Below are 21956 nucleotides of genomic sequence, written 5' to 3'. Positions count from 1 at the left end.
TGCTGCTCACAGTCACCCATCCTGGGCATTAGTTGTTGAGGACCCTGAGCATTCCCTGCCATGCATTTGCACTTAATACCCTGATCGCCAGGATCTTCATCCACCTCTCTTTCCTGTAGGCAGAGTCTGCATTTTCGTCTTCCCAAGACCACTTCCTCTTTTTGGGAACCCTTCTTTTTCACACCTGCTCTTCCTTCCAAGCCTGAATAGTCCCAGTGCAGAAACACGTGACATCCTAATTGGTGGTATTTTTCTCCATCAACTGGAGGGTTGGGGACATGCCAGTTTTGTTTCATCCAGGTGTTATGAATGTTTGCAGCCAACAAACAACCTAGTTATAGAAGCTAGTTAGCAGCAGCCTTCAGCATAAGAATTCAAAAGTTCAGTTTCAGACATACATGCCATAATCTGTTACCTGTCAGCATTCCCAATTTGCTGGTTTTCACCTAATATACCTTCTAATGACTATGATCTTAATGTGCCATTGTTTTATGTTATGAGACTTAAACTATATCTCCACTCTTGCATATCTTTAATTTTAGTGACAATTCCTCGCCATTTTACTCATCCTTGCAAAAAAGTATATTGTGAATAATCTAAAAGGGACCTGCAAATATAAAGTTTTTTGAAAACCCAGTCCTACAGCTTATGTGACAAAGGTGCTAAGCATGCTCCATGGGTCAAATGCCTCAGGAGCTTTCGTGAATGTAGAGATAGATGTTGGATATTGAAAAAGATGTGTTGCAAGATAGTTGAGAGATTATATTTGTTGCACTGCTGAATACACATTAAAGTCAAGCACAGGTACTTTGGGAAATTACAAATGAGGAACAAGGGAGAGGAGGAGGAGGGGAAGTGCATTTCATCAGAGTTAGGAGTCACCTAAATAGATTTCAGGACTTCTGCATGCAGTATAGTTATAAAAAATTGTGTCAAACCTTGCATTTCAGGGATCTAAGCACTTTTTAAAAAAAAAATAATAAAAAAAAAGATCTGGTCAAATGGAAGATCACATTATTTTATTTATTGCATAATAATAAGATTTCTTTGAAGGTTTTAAGACTTTTGGACCACAGGTTGAAAGAAGAAAACAATGTTACCAGTAATATTGTATAGCATAGTGCTATGAAGTAATGAAAACAATTATTTGCATGATCATTTACGTGTAAAAGAGTATATCAAAGCAGCTTAAAATTTATGATTACAACGTTCTCTTATTCTATGATTGAGATTTCATTTGCAAATAATGGATAACTTATTTTACCACACATTTGTTCCATGACAGAAATTGTTTGCATGTTATTATTTTATACCTCTCTTAGTGGTAAATATTTCTGTTACACTATGACTAGGACTGCTCTGGTGAAAAGTGCTGAAAAAAGAAGCCATGCATCATACAATTTATGTCCAGAATTAATTTTAATTGACCAGCAATTTCTTAGCAGAGATTCCTATTTAAACTTTCAAACTTAGCCAATCAGCTCAATTCCCCGACAAAGTCCATGAAATAGAAATCAAAGTACACAAGAACTGCTGAGTTATAATTTCTGAATCATAACATGTATAAACAATAAAGCTGACAGACCTATATTATGACAGAATTTATAACAACAATAAAACCAAAAGTCTCTATAATCTATTTCAGTTGGAGGATCTTAAGCAGCTTTGAATAAGTAATCTCAAGTAAAAAAAATAAACTCCAAAATCATATTGGATACGTTTTGTTATGTCTCTACATTTAAAATAGTAAAGACATTTTCTTAAACGAGAAATTGAAATTTGGTAGTAAAACCAATAAAATGAAATAAAATGTCCCTTTTCTGAAAAGGCTTGTTTGTGTTGCTTTTGCGGTAAGGCTGATCATTTATTGTATGCTGCTTTTTGTTGTTATCCTCACTCCTTTTCCTGTTTATCAAAATAATCATTAAAATGATAGTCCTTAACAGATTGCTTAAATCTTTAAAATGCGTTGATTTTTATTTTTATTATTTTTAACTTTGCACAGTAAATATATGCACTATATATGCACTATATATGCACTATACCTGAACTATCATTCTACAGCTCTAGAGATCCATTTTCTTGTCCCTTTTGTACAAGTGAGGAGGATTAATTAGATCTTAAGTAGGATTAGAAGAATAATCAGAGCAGGGATGAGTATGTACTTGGTATGGAACAGTATTTTTAGTAGTGGCAGCAGCAAAGCCAAGCTATTCCCATGGGAGAACTGATTCTTGTGATCCTAACATTACTTAATATGCAAAGAATGATGGACAATGTATAAAACTAAAAATGGACAAGTGACATTAACTTCATAGAAGAGTAGCAGCAGCAAACAAATTAGAAGGAAGACCTAAACCAGCAAACTTTATCTTCACTAATATTTTACCAAAAAGGTTTTACACTTTTGCCTTATAGGTTCTGGCTGCATTTAATATGCATTGTTATGCTGGAAACTGAAATGCAAGTTTTTCTACCACATGAAAAATCTTCATTAGGGATGAATATAGAAAAGCTACTAGTAGGAGAAAGCTTACAGATAATGCATGTAACTGTTGAAAACTCCAGGCTTCAATGAGTGATGTTGTAATGATTCATGGGAAGTAATGAGAATGTTTTTAATTGGCAGTGATCACGCATAGGCCTCCTGGCTAGCTCTAGTTTCAGAGGAAAGTCCCTGAAGTTGAGAAGCACATGCATGAGGTATAGTATAGTTATAATAGTGCTTCTATGACTTTTTTTTTTTTAAGCGGCTAAAGAGCAATTTTTTTTCAAGTTAAACAGTTACCAGTCAAATCCCTTAATGTAAATATGAAGCTGGTATTGCTAAAGAGAAGCAGTTGCTCAGGTGATCATGGTGGATTACAGTAGTGACATAAGTCTCTCTTCTCCTCAGCTACCAGCAGCAAGAGATTTTCTGCTCTCTGTTTTAAATGTGTATGTTTTTGCATTCAGTAAAATACCTTAATTCCATCCATTGAATGTGGATTACTCTGCTCCTGCAGATCCAAGGTGCTGAGGCACAAGAAGAGTGATAATAAAATATATTTTTGAGTAATATTGGGAAAGTTTGTTAGGATCAAGAAGTCCTTATTCAATATTTCTGTTGTATCCACCGAGTCAAACATACTTGGGTTCTAACAATTTTGATCAGCCCCTTGTGATGGCATATTCCACCCACTGCAGAACAGGGTCATCCTCATTCATGCTTAGTTAAACTGTGAAAAGAGAATGTGAAGTGAATGTGATACTCTAGTGCCTGAAATTCCACCAATGGGTTTGTGAATGTCACGTAGAGTTTCTGAAGGTCCAATAATGCTAGTTAAATAACTTGGTTTAGAATTAAAAATAAAAAAGATCTGATAATCTTAGGGAAATGAGAAATTTTGAGATTAAAGTTCACCTAGCAATGTGTAAAGTCTGCAGTTTGAGATACTGGTATAAAGCAAGCTAGGTCATAATTATTTAACTACATTTTTTTCTATGACATACATTTCTAAAAATATGAGAAAATAGTTTCTGTTAAATATATGTATAACTATTTATGTTCTTGATAGATTCTGGATAGGGATAAAACTCCATGTTCATCCATTTACTGGTGTTTGTGCTGATTTTTTCAACACGGGGTGCCATGGTTTAAGTGGACAGCTGTCCAGTAAGAAAGGAATGCCATATTTAACTAAATTATATCTACTTACTAACAGATGGCAATGAATTTTGGTCACAGTCAGAAGTACCTGAATTATTTAAAGGTGAGAAACTCTATATTGTATTAATCTCTTTAGTCTAATTTAGCTGCTGTCTGTAGCCATCTTTATTGGAAACAGATCTATGAAAACATAGTATTAGAAAAGAAGTGAAACTGTGTACTCTGAAAGTATTATTTCATTATTTCATGAAATACATCAATATAATATTAAGTTTAATATGACTAAGTGACATCAGTGCTTCACAGAGTCGAGTAAGTGTTCTTGGCTAAATATATAAAATATTACGACGGATAACTGATACTGGCTTTCCTAAATACAAGGAGAACGGCTCAAGTGCAAGTTAGGTCAGGGAAAACTGTAATTGTATTGTATGGAATTGTTTTTGAGACGTTATTAGAAGTACAAACAGAGAAAGGCCTCCCCTAAAGACAAAATGTACTTTCACCATGTACCAGAGAAAAACAAATAAACAACAACAAAAAAACAACTATCAGAAGGTCTCTTGTTTCTTCATGAAATAAACATACAAAAGAGGAGGTAGTAAATTAAACTATCCTAGCCACATCTAAGAAACAAATACCAGTGTCAAAATCTAGTACATTGTGTTTCAGCCCTTGTGTCTAAAGTCATATGAGGGTGTGGATCCCAAGGAAATACACTGACATACATGCAGACATTTTTCTTTCTTTACCATCACTTGTAGGATGCTTTTTTTTTCTTTCATTTTATGAATAAGAACAGCACGTGTGTGTATATATACATATATATATTTTTGTTTGTTTGTTTGTTTGTTTGTTTTGGGGGGGGCGGTTGTCACCATCAGCAGTTTTCTAAAGGAAGGTTCACTCCCTGCATTTGTCTCCAGTTTTGTTAACTCTGCTAGAAACAGTATTTTACAAAAGTTGAAACTGTGAGATATCCAGCAATTATTTCTGTTATTGTGCTGATGAGATTGGACAACATTAATACACTAATATACAAGGTGGAATAAGACTGGAAGAGTAAATGTACATTTGAATGTGAGGGAATGGCACAAAGCTACGCTATGGGAGATTCAGACTGGGCATGAGGAAAAATTTCTTCTCTATGAGGGTGGTCAAACACTGTAACAGGCTTCCTAGAGAGGTGGTTGATGCCCCATGCCTGTCAGTGTTCAAGAGGCATTTGGATAATGTCCTCAGAAATACATTTTAACTTTTGTTTAGCACTAAAGTACAGTTGGCCTATATGATCTTTGCAGGTCCTTCCAACTGAACTATTCTATCTTAACATTGTTATCTCACCTTGACTGCACAGTAGTGTAAATAACTGTATTGAGGTTTAAAAAATATTCAAATTGTCATTCATAAAGAAGTGGGATAAATGTTTTTAATATTGTATGTGAAATTAATTTGAAATAAATTACAATTTCCACTACTAGGAGATGTTTTAAAGAAGTCACAGTCTTTTTTTAGTCTACTTATCATTTGTTTTAGCATTTTCACTAATTTTCTCTCTCTCTATATATATATATTAACGTATGACAATGCTATTATGACCTATATTCATCACCATTGATGAACGGTCATAATGAGTTTATGCAGGTCCAAATTCAATATCAACTCAAAGGTCTATCTTGTTCATAGATGGAAATTATGACCCCAATAGAATTAAAATACATTTAATTCCCAATGGATAAAGCTGATTTAACAAAATAGGATACTTTTTCTATCAGTTCATACTCACTCACTGTTTATCAAATGGAATCTCAGTAATGAATAATGGAATATATTTCTTTTTATATGTTCTTTATAGTGCCTTTCCTTTAGATTCATTGACAGTATGGTATTCTGTGATATTTTGTTGATCATTCAGGATGTTAAAGCCATTAAGGTTTGGGTCAGGCAGTTATAATCATTGTTCAGAGAGATGTGAGTTGGGGAAATAGCAGTCAACTGAGTGTCATATGCACTGCACAGTAATAAAGACCGTGAATTTGTTAATGAAGAAGAGAAACAAACAGTCCCATGCTTCCATGCTCTTAAGCGCTCTTGACACCTGAGCAGAACATTAACTGTTGAGTTCTTACTGAAAGGGTGTCTCCCCCATGCAGGTTTTGCTGCTCTTATGGTTTGTTTGTTTGTTTGTTTTCCTCCATTTGGAGAGGGTTGACTGTGATGCCTTCAGACACCAGTGCTCACTTATTTATCCTATTTGGACTTGGTGAAGAAGTACAAACATATTACATACGAACTTAGAATTACAAAATGACTTTTAAAACCGAAGGAGCTTGATATTCTGATAGAAATCTAGTATTTTCTCCACTATTTAAAGCACACTACAAACTGTGAAAGGTACAAAAAACTGTTTTATACATGAAACAATGATTTTTTTCATGCTGTAAATTGCTTCAGCTGTGAGTTTTATCCAAGCATGGTTCAAAGGGAAATGGACTTTGGCAACAGGCAGATGTTGTTTTCCTTTCAAACTCAAGCTGACAAAGCAATCAAATATGAATGGTATCAAATTATCTTTGGCACATTGTATATCCCAATACAAATTCTTTAGATACAGAAAAAGAAGTCTGATCAAATGTCCACATTTTGCTGCAAGTAATGAAAAGAATGTGTTACTCAAAGCTAGCCTCCAGAGGAAAGTCCATACTACAAAGTAAACAAAGGTAGTTATCACTTGGATATCAAAGAAATAATATCAGAATATATAATAAAGATTGCCAATAGTGGGTGTGACATTTTGTGGCTGTTAAACTCTAATATTAACTTAATAGATCAATATGCCACATATTACAGAACCTTATTCTGATAAATCACACTAAAATGATAACTGAACTCTTTTGAATTAGGAAAAACAAATTGATGTATGACCCAAGTGTGGTTTCTTTCCTCTTTCAGATTGCCCCCTGCTGATTTCAAAACTAGTGTGAGAGTTCTTAGGCTTTGGAGCAAAAAGGAACATATCTGAGCCTTTTCCAAGAAGTTTAGAGATAGTCTGCTATTTCTGTCATGATAGAAGGGCTGCACCACGTGACACATAAGTGGTTTTGAAATTGGTCTGTATTTTCTGGTAGCATTACCAAAGTGGGGGCTGCCTGAAAGACTTCAGGTTTCTCGTTGCTACATGCAATAGGTATGCACAGGTCCACATCTAACAGATGAGCTTGATTTAACCAGGACCAAGCAAATATTCATATTCTTTATTCCATTATTCTCTGATCTCTTGTTCTAAAATAATACTAGCAGTTTGTAAAACAAAAGTCAATTTTGAGATCTTAACTATTAAAAAAAAAAAAAAAGGAGAGAATAAAAAACTTTGCTTGGCTGATACAATCTGTACTTTTCTTTGTGTTCTGGTGATTAAGGCATTGTTTTGTCAATTTATGTCACCTCAGGAAAAAATCCAGAGTCATAACCTTAAATGCACCTTCTATACTTAATCTGCTGTACATGTTCATAGCTTTGTGATTTGGAGTTTATTTTCTATAAAATCAGTATTTATATTTAGATCAGATTTACCCAAACAGTCATTTACCATAAGGGCACAGAAATAATTTTATTAAAACTTGGTGTTATAGATTACTAACAAAGAAATTCTTGCAAACAACCAGAATCTTCTATCCTATTGTATCTTTGTTTCCTACCCAATAAACGAGCAATACAAACTTTTTGAGTAATGGTTAGCTTCCACACAGTAGTAGACCCACCATTCAGTTCACCTAATAAACACACTTGTCAAGACTAATTCTTACATGCTTAAGAAGCATGTTTCTGTAAAGAATAGAAAAATAAGCCTCTCTAAAGTCAACATCACCACTATTCACTTTGTTTAGTGAAACCTCTTCTTGGGCCAAATTCAGAAAATTGAATTAATGATGGAACATAACTAGGTGTGATAAGAGAAAAATATTTTTACTTCTTTCACATAAAACTCTAACCCTTAAAGTTTCCACTAGGACATGAAAACACTTACAGCTCAGATTAATGGGAGGTTATATATATATATTGTTAGCACTCACTGTTTGCCACATGACTCTCCTTGCAGTTTGTGACTTTTGTTTTTCCCAGTTAATCAATTCAGTTTCCATAGATAACATATGCATTAAATTTAAATGCTCATCTGAAAAGGTCTTTTGTCATTTGTCCTTTAGTGAATTAGAAATTTTGTTAACAGTTGCATAGTCTTATTAATTGATCCTGTTTAAAATACTATTTTGCTGGAATTCTGTAGTTACAATTCAGTTGTAGCAGGAACATTTGTGTACGGTTCATTTTACAGTAGTATTCCCATTACACCTTGGTAAATCAGTCCCAATGTATAAGAACAAGGTGTGGATGTTACAAGGCCATAAGGGAGCTGCTTACTGAAATCTGCTGAAGGTCTTAAGCAGGCTTCAGTTTACTGGGATTGCATATCCTGGGGCTTAAAGACACCTTGCTTTGAATCCCATAGTAGTAAAATGGTGAGTATTCATTGAATTTAGCTAATAATGTGAGAGAGTGGTTGAAAATCCCTGCTAAATTTACAAGAACATAATCTGTGATGATTCTGCAGTGGTGAGATTCTCTCCAGCTCATCAGATCACCTGTCTCTGCACAAGTTGCCTGATTATAATAATTCCTGAACTTCCTAGATATTAATGAGGAGAATTTGTCTCAGAAGGTCGTTAATGATTAAGAAAAAACGTACACAGAAAGAATGTCATAATCAAGATGAAATGGTAAAAGACCAAGTAATGTTTTTGTTCCTGAGTGACAGCCAACTTCAGCACTTTTCAGTTCTTCAGCTAAGTAGTTCATCAGGCAAAACAGGCATGGGCCAGCAGGCATATGTTAACAAACCTTCTCAGCTTACCTCTCTGCTGAAAAGCTACCCCAAAGTGTTAAACCTCAGGAGAAAGAAGAGGCAGATGATATGACATCAAACAAGATTCAGCCAGTACCTTCTGAACTGTCAGCAGCCTTAGTCAATGAAGAACGATGATTTCTGTGTGCATGTGCACTTCATGGAAGGAAGCTTTGTTGTGTGCCTGCGCCAAAGTTATTTGTGCACTAATTTTTTAAAGAAGTGAAGAGAACCTTTTCCTCTGTTGATATATATGTCTTTTCCTTTTCCTTTTGGATAAATAAGGTTGTATAAATCCTCAATGTACTCAGCTCTGATATAATCCAATGTTTCTGGTGGAATATAACAACACTTTAACTGAAGGTAAATTAAACAAGACTATGACCGAGTGCTGTCACACTAAATGAAAATTTAAATTACATCAGTAACAGACAGATCTGTCCTAGAATTATGTCTTAAAGATCGTGACATTTTGTTTTCAGATTAATCAATGAAAGCTTCACAAATATTCTGAAGCCGTCCTTGATCTATTAAAGACTAAATTAAATATAAACTTCTGACAGACACTGAGCAGAAGAGTGAAGTGAATCAATTCACTTTGGAGAAGACAAAACATGTGGAATGCATGGGGAAGCTCTCTGGCAGCTTCAATGCCCTCAAAGGTTAGAGTTTCCTTCAGTCCCACCACCAAGACAGAGGTGTGCTTACCTAGTACCTGATCAGTCTCTCTCCTACTGTGTTTTTGAAGTATCAAAGGAAACATTTTTGACAGGACTGGAATAGATCTAACAGCCTGGTCAAACTCGTTGCTGTTTCTCCTAGGCCTTATTTTTGACACTACATTACCCAGGGAGCATGATGTTACACTGTGCTGGCAGTCAGCCACCTACGTGCTGTGTGATTGCCCCACCGAGCCTATGTGGATGGATGGATGAATGGATGGACGGACGGATGGAAGGGGGAAATAAAACCCACCATGGAGTTTTGCCTCCCCCTCCATTTGTATCAAAACACCAAAACTGCTTTGTTTCATCATCATAGACATGTCTATCAGCATTTTGTCTTGAAACTGTTGTAACACGCATCCTGCACAATCTCCCATGCTGACCCAGAAGGAACACAGGCAGTTTTACTGATTCATGCTCTCCTCAGGATCACCAGCCTAGAGTCTTTTTTGTCATCCCCCATAAATATATATATATATAATTGATATGAATTTATTTCAGTCTAACTCACCAGTCATGTCAATCCCTTGTCTCCTTCCTGTTTCCTCAGATGTCAAGAAAACAAGCTTCTGAAAACAACAACAAAACAGCCCTTCATCAATAGAGCTTGTCAGCTGCAGACTGTGTGACTGTTTTCCTGCTTTTTAGCAGCAGATCTTAATATCTCTAAGAAAATGACTGCACAGCTAACAGCCTGTACTTTTCATCCATCCATAAATGCACAGCTGGCATTCTTATGGGATTGTCTATTATACATATTCAGCCCAGCATTTTCAGATCTTCGGATGGTCTGTGTTATTTCTTCTAGCAGGAGAAAAAAACTCACCACCAACAAAACTATTGTAGCAGAGGGCTGTTCGCTAATCCTCAGGGTTTATCTTAGGTTAACTTTGGGATTTGAACAGAAAAGACTTCATTTTTATTCACTTTTACCTTCCATGGAATCCCAGAATCTATGTGGTTGCTTGTAAAGAGAAAGGCACAGCCTCACTTTAGGAAGCGAGCAGCCTCTCTTCAGCTGATGAATGGTGAAAACACAGGTTCCAGCCACCTGTTTAATATTATGTCTTGGCTCTCATTTTCTCTAGAGAAAATTGCTTGTTGAGTGGCAGTTTTGATAGTCCTGTTGATACAACCAGAGAGACATAAAAGAAGAAAAAAGAAAAAGAAAAGAGAAAGAAAGAAGGAAGGAAAGAAAGAAGGAAAGAAAGAAGGAAGGAAGGAAAGAAAGAAAGAAAGACAGACAGAAAGAAAGAAAGACAGAAAGAAAGAAAGAAAGAAAGAAAGAAAGAAGGAAAAAAGAAAGAAAGAAGGAAAGAAGGAAAGAAGGAAAGAAGGAAAGAAGGAAGGAAGGAAGGAAAGAAAGAAAGAAAGAGAAAGGAAGAAAGGAAGGAAGGAAGGACGGAAGGAAGGAAGGAAGAAATTAAGAAAAAGAAAGAAAGAGAGAAAGAAAGAGAGAAAAAGAGAAAGAAAGAAAGAAAGAGAAAGAAAGAAAGAAAGAAAGAAAAAAAAAGGCTAGTTTATCAGCTTGTTCCAATTTTACTTGCTTTTGTTTACTCATTTAGACAGCACTGTCAAAGCTATGTCTTTCTGGAAATACTTGCATATTTAATGTTTGTTCTTTTGCCTTCTTGAACTCTCAAAGAATTATGTTTGGCAGCATAATTTCTCATCTCTGGTGACCTCTTCAGTGTCATATCTAGACTGACCTCTTCAGTATCATAACTAGAGAAGCTCAGAAATGTTCACCAAAGCAATTTGATATGAAACATTTTATTTTTCTTTTAGACAGATAATTCTGATCTATTGAGGGGCTGTCCTGGAGCTTCATTAATGCCTACCAAGAGAAAAAGGAATTGTCAGAGTCTCTCCAACTATATTTAAGAATGTATTTGCTACAAGCATCATGAGTTACATTTGAACATTTCCTAACACTTAAGAATCATCGTTTCTTTATACTATGGGGCTTACTGGTTCTTATTTAACAGATTAATCTAAGATATTTCACATATGGTTATCTGTGCAATTTTTTGTTAGCAGAGACCAGTGACCCAGCCAGAAAATAATCATCAATACAAGTATTTCAGCTCAGAAGTCATTAGCCCTTTTATTTTCCATATAATAGCAGAGAGAGTAACTTTATGCTTTTAGAGAGCCCTCTGTTGTTTTTCTCTCTCATAGCCAGCTTGAGTCAGCATAACTTTACAAGCCTATGTGCCTAAAAAGCAGAGATATAGTTTATTTTTTATTTGACTGAAAACTCTGGGTGGTTGCATCTTTGTCCAAATGCTGGCAAGATTAAGAGGTGTAGCAGAATGAGAGGATAACTCTGCTGCCTTTGCACTTGCTGATGTCATTGGGATTGACTTGGAACCTGAACCACTGAAAGAATAGGCACCCTGTGGACTTTGGGTCAGGCTTCGAGGGGACTACAAAATCTATAAGCCAGATAAAGCAACATCACTCTTTCAAATGCCTGATAAGACAGAAGAATCCAAACCCATCAGTTATTGCCTAGGCCTCCTGTATAAAGGGAGAATTAGCTGACTCTGAATGGGATCACCAAAGGCAGTACACTCAGTAGATCATCTCGTCAGCTTACTTGGTATACAGATATGTAGTATAAGATGAAGCCTGAAATCCTATGACTCAGGATTTATCTTTCAATATTGTCCCTCTGGAGACTTATAAAGGAAATTACTATTATCACTACCATGGTCCTGAAATCACTTCTGAAGTTATATTCTTATTTTCTTCTTTTCTGGGGCTTGAACCACTAATTGGTGACCATGAACATTGGAGTAGGAAGGTTTTCTCCGCTTCTGTTGGTATGCTGTAGTCTACAAGTTACAGCGTTGAATCAGGAAGTGGTAAAGGAAGTTTTATTCTGCTTCTTCTGCAGGAAGGTGGTATGAACAATGTATAGATAGATGGTCACAAGATAACCTACAGAAACTGTGTATTTAAGGAAAAGCAGGAACTCTCAGCTGTCCCCTGTTGCATTGTCTTCCTTGTTAAGAGTTTTCAATTTTTTTGTAACATCTTGGAAGGATGTTGGTGTGTAGAAAGTTCCACAAAATGGAGTGCAACCTTTAATTTAATGATTATTTCACCCTGCTGGGCTGGAGCAGATGTCAATTTGCCTCTTTGTAGGTAGAGAAAAGAGCTGAGGATGGTTTCTTCAGGATGATTGAAACCAGTCTCAGTTTTCCTTAATGAGCACTCTAAACATAAGTTTTTTAACTTAAAAAAAAAAAAAAGAAAAAAGGAGGGGGAAAACTCTTCTTGCATTCTTAAAAGAAAGTGGAAGCTGCTTGTATGTTTATAGAGTATGAAGTGAGCTACACAGGGGAATGAGCCAAACAGTGATACCGTTTCATAATCCTGTTTGAGTAGGTGGTAAATTGGCAGGATAGTTTTGACTCTGATGCCTCAGACAGCATGTTTTTATTGTAAATATTTAAGATAAAACATGTAGGGACATATGTGACATTTCTATTTTGTAGCTTGATTTCCAGCTTAAGACTATCTTCTGCATCACACTGTTGCTTACAGACCTGTAAAGCCGTGGAAATTACCTGTGAGAGCTCTTGATGACTTACTATTTTTGTATTTGTTCATCATCCAAACCTTTTGATTTGGTCACTCTGACCAGGAAAACACTAAACTCATCTACCATAGTATTTATGACAATGTTAGAAGTTAAAGGTTGTTAAAACACAGGGGCCTGATTATCTGCATATGCTGTGTTAATTCTTATTTATTTATTTATTTATTTATTTATTTATTTATTTATTTATTTTGTGGGGGATTCCTGGGGTGATTTACTCTCAGTTACAGAGTGAGTGATAACAACAGAAATACTAAACCTGGCTATGATGCTAGTTTTCCTAGTTGTTGACAAAGCCCTGGTTACAGCCAGTGGAAGATCAGGAGGCTGATTCAACAAATATATTGTCTCCTGGAAACTTCAAAGTTTGGTGAGCATTGAATTCAACAAATTGAACATGACCATCTTTAGAGCTCACATGTAGCTATGTAGGGCTCTGTCTGAGAGAAAACCAGGGTTTTAGTGAGACATTTGCATAGCTAACCCTAATTGCTCCAGGAGTGTGCAAGCACTTTATAAATGTAGATTTCTAAAAGCTCAATCCCATGACTGTGAATTTCTCAGGACTACTAAAGGAAGCTGAGTAGTTAATATAATTTATTACTAGCAGTTACCAAAACACAAGTTTAGTGGATGCCTTTTAGATATTTGCAGATACACCTGTTTTCAAATAACCAGGTATCTCCTCTTACCTGTTATCACTTATGTAATAAAAGCAAATTGCAAACAAAGAAATGTGGATATCCTAAGACTCTTTCCTCACCATGATTTAAATCTTTCACCAACCTACATTATATGACATCTGCACATTGTATGTGTGCTAAACGATAATGAATTGCATCAGACAGACAACATGTGCTCTGTTGTTTAAAGTGCTTGTTGGTCATTAGTTAATAATTTCATTTTGCTTTAATTACTTTGGATAGTTTCGTGCAAATTGCATTTGTAAGTATTTTTGTGAACAGATTTTCCAAATTTAGGGAGTATGTGTTTTAGCAACTCTCCTCCTAAGTCCAGGAAACTTCACCAAAGGTGTTTTTTTTGTTGTTGTTGTTATTATTATTTTTTTTGACCTGTGAGGTCATAAGTTTTATATGTTTTGCTGTTGTTTTGTTTTCCTTTTATTTTTCCCCTAGCTAGAACAGCATATTCAGCCCAATTCTTCACAAATGCTTCTTGTTTTGCCTTTATTCTAGGAGAGAAATGAAACCCCTGTCAGCTAGGAGGTAGTGTCCATAAGGAACTGCAAGGGAAGAGGAGTCAAACAAAGTGCTTGACAGCAGAGCGAGGAAAAAACTGGTAAGTTCATACGGGCAAACATTGATAGTATGAGGGGCCAGTTTGTTTTTGAAGAGGAGAGAGAGTCTATACCTACTCTTATTTTGTTATTATATCTGTTTTACATGAAATCTGGATAAATTTTAAAAAGAGATGAGAAAGTGAGCAAAACAAGAGATAAGCACACATCTCCTCGGTACTATGAGGCTTATCCCAACAGACAGAAGTAATCTTTCTAATTGCAGAGACAATTACTAGATGTAAAATGACTTCAAACTGATTTTGTTTAACAATGACAGCCCCTGTCCTATTAAAAGCCCTTTTAACCTACTCCCTTATAGCACTCTGCAGCTACATTGTTGACCTTTAATCATGTTCAGTAAGAGAGTGTAATCCTAGTAATTTAGTTAAGTGACTTGTGAAAGCTTGTTTGGGCTTAACAAAAAAGTTCTGAGACTTTGAAAGACTAACTGCATTTCTCCAGCCAAGCAAACACCTCATGAAGTCAGGGTGACTTCTTTGCTTTTGGATGAGTGAAAATTTAGATGGGATGTATTCATCACAAAGTCTTTATCATGTCCCACTTCAGCCTACAATCCTTTTTTAAAGTGAACATTAAACCTAGGAACTCTAGATATTGGTATTTCTAAAAAGGGTATGGGATCACCTGCCTTGAGGTGAAACAAAACGCTGAGATACACAAATGCCTGTGGAGAACTATTTGATAAACAACAGGTTTTAGCCATGAGTTGGTGATGTTTTGTCAGCCAGTCAGAGGCTAAATCAACTGTACCAGCTATGTTTCACATTGTGAGGAAATGATCAACGTATGCTGAATATGGAGATAAACAACTGTCTGATTATAGTACCCATAATTAAACGTTTCTTGAAAGTGTCAGGAAGCCATTGGCCAATAAACTGACTTTTTTTTTTTTTTTTTAATTTACGTTATGGGAACATACCCTTGGATTTTGGGCAGATCCAGCCTTTGCAGATTGAGCCTATGTCCAAAGGAAGAGCATGAACTGGTGTCACAGATTAGCAATCGGCCTCTCTGTGCAGACCACGGTGGCAGGTAAATAGCATGGAGACAGAAGCCATACATGGGCCAAATCTCAGCCATCTCTTTGAACAGTCTGCTGCTCTTCATATGCAAAATACATACTGCACACATACCAGCACCCCCAAAAATGCTGCTGCTGCCTTTACAAAATGCTAGCCAGTTTATGAAATAGTGGTGTCTGACGGGGATACTTCCAAGTGGTACCTATCCCAACAGTAAAATATTTAAGGAAGGATTTCATGAACTTACTGACACCTGCAGATATGGATACTATTCAGCAGCACTAAAGGAGGCTAGAGTCCACTTCCCCCTTTTCCTGTCTTCCCAATAGTACTATGCATTTAGGTATATTTGCCTCATGCTCCTTTAAATAGTGGTTGCACAGCCTCTATACCATGTGCTGGCTGCAGAGCACTGTCATGCAGGTGATCATACCAAATCAGCTTTTCTGCCTGAGGAAGTCATAACTCAGCAAGCAGGTAGATGAGCTTTACAGCACACCAGTGATTCCACATTTCAAAGCACATGAGTGCGATTTAGTACAGAAGATCTGTAGGTTGCCCATTGAGTATGCCCATGTCCATGAAGATTGAGAGCAGCCAGCATGCTTAAAGTTTGTGCTCTTGTTTAGCGTGCCATAGCTCCCCTATATAACAAACATAAACAAGCCCTACCTGGCAGTATGGCTTTCTGCTTGTAAGGCTAGAAATAGGTAACTTAGAACAACATCCTGGAATGGTATCCCTACTGGCATTTCTGTAGATTACAATGCTAGTGACAGTTTCTTATCATAGCATTTTTAACACATCTGCATTTGACCCTTTTTCTAGATAGTGACTTCTAGAAGAATGCATTTGCTGTCCAAAGGAATGTTCAAGCTTTTTTTTTTTTTTTTAAGAGAAGGGTTTTTTTTTTCTTCTTTTTGTTTTCACAAACTGCCTTGAAACTACTCATTTTCAGTATATTTTGTCAATAGATTGTCAATATATTTAACTTTTTCCCTCCATCATAAACAAAGTATTATTTACTCTCTGAAAGAAAATATTGAACTTGACAGTTGTAAAATATAATATCTTTGAAATTGTTTGTGGCAGTGATGTCCTTAAATCTGTCAGATTAGCCCATATCCCCATACCTGCAGCACCCTTTGAGCAAATAACAGATGAGGACAGTATCGGACATATTATGTCTGTCTGCTTCTGGTGATGTTTCCGCAGCTCAGGACTGAATCACAGGTCTGCTTTAACAGTTACAGAAATCATCTGGTGCTGCAGGCAGACATTGAGAATACTACTTAGATTTGTTAACAAACGAAAGTAAACTTTTTGCTGACACAAGAATTGAACTCTCCCTTCATGTTTCTCTGAGTTTAGATAAGGAGCTATCACCATGAATAGTATAAACAATTCTATCTTATACCACTACTGTTTGTAAACAAATGGTTGATCTTTTTTTGCATGGACATGACAAACCTTTTTGGCCCATATGAACCTGAACTCTCCATAAAAGAAGCACATAATACCATTACTAATCATAGACTAGGACAAATAGGATGGTTACAAGGCTGTAAGGATTGTTGAAGGGGCTATCATCAGAAGGATGGAATCAGCAGGCTAAGTACATGAATGGTACTGCATATGACACAGGTCTTGTATACAATGCTGAATAGAGGCACACACATTCTGTGGTTGCCTTTTTTTGTTTGTTTTGTTTTGTTTTCTAGCTGATCACTGTTTTCCTGTTGTGCAGTCACTATTAGACATGTTACAGATGCTGTAACATTGTATTTTTTTATGTAAAAATAAACAAACACAAAAACACACACACTCACACACAAAAAAAAACAATAAACAGCAGTCTTCTTTGTAGCCAGCATATTGATGTTGACAGTATACTACAGTATTGCGTAACATGGGAGCAATTGTTGATATTTTCCCTTCCTCTCTGCACACTAAATACCCATGTATGTGCCCTAACATTATTTATAGATAATGATAAGAAAGTAGATATTAATGTCTCTTTTCTGTTATCTGGCTGAGTGTGACTATAGCAATCTTTTGTGACAGTTTTAAAATTTCACATCTTTGAGTTTTAATTGCCATCAGTAAGTCTAAAACGTATAAGGATAAGATAATTCTGAGTGCCCCAAGGTTGTGCTAAACGCAGAAGAGTACTGTGTGCACAAAGCAATGTCACTGGGCAGAGGTCCTGTGAGGAAGGAATTGGCATGTGAGTCAGCGAAGAAATAATGAACATGCATGTCAACCAAAGCAGGAGCTTTACATGCCACTGAGGCTGAGGTCTGTTTCTGAGATTTGTGTGTCAACATATTTTGCTTCTGATCATTCGCACATTTTACCTTCTGTTAGCACCCATATAGTTGTTCTATCTTCTCCATATAAAACGGTGACTACACAGTTTGTGGTGACATTTTTTTTTTCTTAAATGAAAAGATATTTTTCCCTCTGGGCCTTCCAACCTGTTACTGTTATCCTTTGCTTCTTTCATGTTTACATACAGTCCTCCTACAGACCCTCCATTTTATTTTGTTTAGTCAGCTGTACAATGAACTACATTCAGCTTCTTAAGAACAAATTTTATTTGCAAAATTAGTGTTTAAGATGTGGGTTTGGAATACTTTTTGGCCTGATTTTCTAAGGAAATGAGGCATATGGAATTGTACTACCCATCTGCCAGCTTTTCAGACTTTTTTTCCTGAAGGGATGTTTATGTCTGCTGGCCAAGTTCAACCAAGATCAAAGGCATTGAATTCCTTAAGATCGCAGAAAATTGGTGGTGAATAAAGGAGAGAGATTAGCATCACTGCAGCCCCCTGACATACAGGCAATATGGTGAAACCAACCATTATCTGATCTATTTGGCCTAGCAACTAGCATGTATATACTAGCTGGCTAATTAATTCATATACATTTCCAAGCTGATCACAACACATGCCACCTCATCCCCCCTGGCTTGCTCTTGACTCTGGGACATGTTAGTAATATAGTGAGGCTTGGAAGGTGTTCAGACAGCTGGAATTAGCACAGCAATGCCTGCAGAGGGTAAAAGACAATGACGACAACAGCAAAATAAGCCAAAAGCCAGTAGGCAACCAAACTTCAATTATTTTGATGCTCATTGTTTTCTTTTGCTTTAGTATGCTTTTCAGAACTTCTTGGGAGAATCTGAACTACAAATGTCCTTTCTGCATCTGAGTATAAAGGAGGATGGTCTCTGCCCATCTTCCAGAAGGTAGGAATCGCAGCAGTTAACCGAGACTATGTATGTCTCATCCATTTCATTGTTTGCTGTTTTGTGTGTTTTGCTGATGGTTTCTGAACTTTGAAACTCTCAATTACTATGAAAAATAAGAGAAGACATCATTTCTATCAGAGGGAATGCCTGTGCATAGAAAAATGATAACTTCCAGTAACTGACACAGGTAATTTGAAGAGTATTTGCTCACGGAGTGGCAAGGAATACAGAAGCAGAAGATTATAATTTCAAAATAAAACAGAATGGCTGGTCCCTATTTTTTATTTTTATTTGTTTGTTTGTTTGTTTGTTTATTTATTTATTTATTTATTTGAGGTAAAGACTATAGAACCATGATTGTCAGCCCCAGTTAGGTCCACCTTGGCAATGATATTCCAATGTCTTTCTACAGCAATTTTTCCTAATACAGAAACATGTCTCTTCCTTCATCAGTTAGAACTTAAGGAATGTACCAATTTCATGATGTAATTTGATAGTTTGAAAGCTGTGGTTTTGTCAGATTCCTGCTGTTTGTTGTTCCCCCACCCTGGTCTTACCTTGGCCCTCAGATCTGACCTTATTTTAGCTATTTGTATGTTCAGACCTGCCCAGGCAATGTGATGGCTATTGTCTTTGGCCCTATTCTTCATCTGGAAGTATGCCCTACTATTTAGCTTTCCTGTCTCTTTGACCTTCAACCTGACCTGGTATTCATCTTCATCTAATCCCTTCAGTAGTTCACGTAGACTCAGTTTTCCTGGAGTCCAGGTCTGATTACATCCCAAGTGTGCTTACAGCCCAGAAAGCCGACCATATCATTGGCTGCATCAAGGGAAGCATGCCCAGCAGGTCGAGGGAGGTCATTCTCCCCCTCTGCTCTGCTCTTGTGAGACCCCACCTGGAGTACTGTGTTCAGCTCTGGGGCCCCCAGCACAAGAAGGATATGGGACCTGGTCTAGAGGGTGGCATCCCTGCCCATGGCAGGGGGTTGTAATTGTATGATCTTTAAGGTCACTTCCAACCCAAACCATTCTATGATTTATGATTCTGTGATTCTAATCAACCACTTTGAATAAAATATTCAGTATTCTCATTACAAGTCTTGGCCTGTCCTGATTTCAGCTATATGACCTAAGTCTGAATTTTGGTTGGTCATCAGTACTGAGAAGGCACAAAAATCTCAGTTCTTGTTGTGGACTGCAAACTTTCTGCAAAAGATTCAAGTTACACCACAGCTGAATATACAGACTGTAATAATGAAAATCACAGAAGATTAGTTGCATAAGGAAAAAAGCAGGTCAAAAACAATCACATCAAGACATGAAAATCCCACAATATTTGCATTGTTATTTTTATAAATGGAAAATTAGAGAGAGAGACTTAGTTTGTCTGTCTTAGTTTTTCTATTTAACATTTTAATAGTATGCAGGGATTCATTATTTTGGGAATAATTTATCTACTCCAGTGTTGGAAGGTAGTTATGCCTGTCATTCCCTTATTTCCACTAGACAATCATATTTTTACATAATCACACAAAATAGTGCCTCTGGAAAACACTTCTGTATTTGTGGGAGCAAATTAGAAGCAGCTGAAACCCCCATTGTGTAGCAGTGACATGTCTGCCAGTTCTGCCTCGAGTGTTATAAGAAGTGGTGTGCAAGCAAACTTACAGAGGAGAGGCAATTAAGATCAAAAGAGAGAAGAGTTGAAAATTATCAGACAAAAGATTGCAAGGTCAGGATGCCAAAGCACGTCAAGGAATGGTAATAGAGATAGGGGAAGCCTATCTGACTATTGGGAAATTTTATGACATTTGGAAACACGTATAACAACATGTTGAAACACTACATTGTTCTTGGGATGTTTTTATATCTTCAGAGGAATATTTGATAAATTAAATCATCAGCAAATGACCTGTAGAAATGCAAGCTTCAGGGAAGCAAACTGTCTGTATCTACATTGTTTCTACAGTTTTAACAGTGGCACAAACACAACATTATGTAATTAGTTGTTAGGGGAGAATTTGGTAAAATATAGTCTTTATACATGAACATGCAAAGTCGAGATGTGTAAGGATGTGTAAGGAAATTTAAGCTAGATATTCTCTTCCTTTTTGCTTTGGCAGAAACTAAGTGGATTTTTGTTTGTTTGTAGTTTATTTTGCCTATTTGTTTGCTATTATTGTTGTTTTCTACTCTAGTAAAAGCCAAAGCCAAACAGCCCCCAAATTCCATGTGCAAAAGTCTTAGTGGTTCTTTGTTAATTTTGGCTCCACATCAATCTGTAAATGAGACTTTTCTGTTTTTTCCTCAACAAAAAACACAGACAAAGCCTCTTCCATACTATAGAATAACTAGACACCAAGAAATTAGGTTACTTCCGTGTGCTGAGTGAGAAGCAGGTTAAGATTTTCTTCGAAGACTGAAACTCCAATCAATGTATATTTAATTCTTTACCTGAAGAGGAGCTACTCCAACAGAGAACACTAAAGAAAACTAATTCTACAGCACATTGACTACAGCTCCTAACTGGGATTCTGGAGAACTGAGCTGGACTCCCTGCTAGGATATAGGTAGAGCAAGCACTGTCCTTTTTTTTGACCAGAAATTTTATTTTCCATCTGAGAAAACTGCATGATGAAAGTTTAATGAAAAGTTTCAGTATGAGGCAGTAGCTTCCAAAACAAGAAAACAAGCAAATACACCCGCAAAATCTTCTTTCGGGTAAGTCCTACTAGCCGGAATCTGAATAAATATTCAGAAAATGTGGGTTTTTTGTTTGTTTGTTTGTTTCCTTTTTTGACTTTATATTTTTAAAGATATACATGTGTGTTTGTAGAAGCAATCATTTATTTAAAATTCTTGGATCCAGTTGACACTTATATTCCACAAGTTACATTTGTCACATATGTGAATATCAAAAAAATAGATTAAAGAGTCATGTGCTATGCTTCATTTCAGGATGCAAGATTGGATAATACCTGTTCAAAAAGTCAAAGGAATAATGTGATCTTTGATTTCAAGGTTGTTAACAAAATGTCTGCTCCATATATGAGATGGAAAATACTTTCACCTTCAAAGAATGCCTTTAAATCCCTGCATCTACCTTAGCTGTGGTCCTGTTACATTTCAGAAACTGAAAAGCTATGCCTGATGTATACGCTTACTTCAGGAATTAAAGATTTCCGAAGTAGATCCATGATACAACAAAAAGTCAAACCAGCTTTGTATTAGGTAACATTTTTTAGATAATTATTGAAAAAAACAAATCAACAAAATATCATTATGAGACACCATGCATATGACCACGAAGTTCAATCAAAGGACATTTAAAAAAAAAAAAACAAAACAAAAAAACACCCACTTTGACCCCTTGCATTACTAATAAATCCTCTAGTTGGAAATTTTAGCCACTTTTTCATTGAATGCTGATTTATTGAAAACCAAACTTATGCCACAAAAATGTATCCGTTTGAT

The 21956-nt window shown here is 36.3% G+C and overlaps 1 long non-coding RNA gene across 3 annotated transcripts in view; it reads left to right on the top strand.

Annotated features, from left to right (window-relative positions):
- Positions 1-21956, top strand: part of LOC310894739 — a 73068-nt gene that overhangs the window by 15567 nt on the left and 35545 nt on the right. For 2 of the 3 annotated variants that reach the window (XR_014580128.1, XR_014580129.1), the window contains exons 2-3: positions 14081-14183; positions 18383-18477. This is a non-coding gene — a long non-coding RNA (uncharacterized lncRNA). Of the gene's footprint in view, positions 1-14080; positions 14184-15141; positions 15238-18382; positions 18478-21956 lie in introns of all 3 variants that reach the window. The other variant, XR_014580130.1, reaches the window with a different exon arrangement.

The sequence above is a fragment of the Anser anser genome (assembly GCF_964211835.1).
Source record: "Anser anser genome assembly, chromosome: 2".
NCBI lineage: Eukaryota > Metazoa > Chordata > Aves > Anseriformes > Anatidae > Anser > Anser anser.
Note: the sequence above shows the minus strand (reverse complement) of the source record. Positions and strands in the feature narration are given on the sequence as shown.